Here is a 2,243-nt window from a genome sequence, read left to right as displayed (position 1 = left end):
GAATTTCTGTTACTGTTGCTCCACACAGTTGTGTAATTCAGCTCATTAATTCCTCCTATTTAAGGAGGTTTTAATTTTTTTTCTTAATTTATTTTTTGTAATAACTGAGGAAAATTCTGGCCCTTTAATGGTATTTGATAAAGTTTCCAGAGAATTTGTGTAATGTTATAGAAGCCAGACTGTTTACCCCTTCAGGGAAACAACACTCAGACAAGCATAAGAACAATACAGGTCATGAAGTTGCTCCGACTTAATTATGTAAATTCACTGAAAAATGTGTCACAGGGCTACAGAGGTCAACAATGCTGAATGGCTCTGTTTGCTAAAAATAGCTGGTGCCCTCAGGATGCTCTCAGGTGCTATGGATAAAATAATCAAATTTCCTCTTGATCAGCGTGTCTGTTGACATTTCATCTACAGGGCTGAGGTATGGTTTGTGTGTGCTCACTTTTTGCACATGTAGAATCGTCATGACCTCAGCTCTGACCTGACTGTTCTTCCCTCAGGAAGCACACAGCTGGGTGCTTTTGTGAGCAGCTTGTTCCCCCCACAGCTGGACCAGTACACACAAACACTCACTAATATAGGAACACACACATCCTGCATGCTGTGCATACACTTTTAGTACCCAGAGCACTGAGACGTTAATCTTAAAATATCCAAACCAACTGTGTTATTTCTCTGTGTCCACGAGATTCCCACAGAATTCTTCCAAAATTAGCAAACACCAGGGCAGAGCTTTTGGGGTTCAGACATATGGAAGGCTGGTGTATAAACACAACATAAGGGCAAGACCGGGAAGATTTATTTTAATGCGATGAGACACAAGATTGTATTACCTGTGAGGGGCTTCTGGGTGAAAACTGAATCCACTTAGCCAGGAAATTAGAAGAACAATTGTGAAGTCATTATAGCCAGCTCTGGTGATCTGTGTGGGTCTTTTGTAGTGTAGTTTTGCTCTGGAAATACCCAGTCAAATATGAATGAGTGTTTATTGTTAACCATAATGCTCTTTTTTTTATTTTATTTCCAAAGGGTGTTATCAATTGCTAAAGACAAAAATGCATCTAGCACATGAGTACAACTAAAGAACATGAACACCAATGTTGTTTCTCCATTCGACAAATGGCATGTTCAAAAATGACCTGACACCCAAAGTATCAACGTGAAGATGAGACTGGTGTCAAAATGCAGGTAAAAAGTAGCCACATATAACACAGGGGGACAGGAGAAACCTGAATGTTTACCCCAAGTGTAGTTTTCTTTTAAAGTTTAAAATATTGAAATATCTGGTAACAAAAGAAAGATGTTAGATGTTGAATTAATGCATTTTTCCTATTATTGTTGTCACACATACACTCTACCAAAGCTGAACAATATCAGCTCAAAATAAATGCAACTGTGAATCTTTTCGTCTAAAGATCAAGCTCAACTTGAACAACTAATGGTGAATATTACTGACATCTTTCATCACTATGACACTCACCTATTTCAGTGTTGTGGTAAAATGAAAGGATATTAGAATGAAATTCTGGCTTGTGTACACCAGTCACTTGATATTACTAAGTTAATCACCCCTGTCAACATGTCCTTCACGGTGGCTGTTGGTAACATTAGATTACACAGTGGAGTTGTTGACTTACCTCAACACTGCTTACCCAAAGTGAAAGGCTTGGTAATAGGAGTATCACTTTACCGGAGGTTTGAGCTTCTCTTGTCACTCACACATGGGGCAGCAGATGTTGATGTGGATAACGAAAAATATTTTCAACCACTATGATTTGTTAACTGCTGGGTTTCTTTTTATTCGTAAGTATAGAACTATGAAACCTATAAAATGATTTCTTGGCATCTTCCCCAAGAGGAACATTTTTTAAAATGCTGCTGTCCGGGTCCTTTTCCTTTGCTGTTTGTAGGTGACTTTCTTTTTTCAGAATTTGCTATTTTCAATAACACAGCTGTAATAACACCAATACAAGTTATTATAAATAATGTCATTCGTGGCTTCAGGAACAGGGAGAAATTACTGAACAATTTGAAGCTGCATCTTCTTCTAATTCTAGCATTTGTTGCTTTAGATAATTTCCTTAGTGATGAATACAATATTCTGATTCTGTTGACTTTTTCACTTGGCAGCTTTACTGTAGGGGTACATGGTGCTATCTAATGTGTGTAGCAAGGTTTTTCATATGAAGAGCATATATAATAATAATGATAATGATGATTAGGGCTGTGCGATATGA

General features: G+C 37.6%; 1 protein-coding gene across 4 annotated transcripts in view; it reads left to right on the top strand.

The window, feature by feature from the left end:
• osbpl8 (oxysterol binding protein-like 8) overlaps positions 1-2,243 on the top strand; it is a 94,861-nt gene that overhangs the window by 21,217 nt on the left and 71,401 nt on the right. The gene's annotated exons all lie outside the window — the stretch shown is intronic.

The sequence above is a fragment of the Pundamilia nyererei genome, unplaced genomic scaffold (genome assembly GCF_000239375.1).
Source record: "Pundamilia nyererei isolate P.nyererei 1_Seehausen unplaced genomic scaffold, PunNye1.0 scaffold00122, whole genome shotgun sequence".
Taxonomy (NCBI): domain Eukaryota; kingdom Metazoa; phylum Chordata; class Actinopteri; order Cichliformes; family Cichlidae; genus Pundamilia; species Pundamilia nyererei.
This window is presented reverse-complemented; position numbering and strand designations above follow the sequence as displayed.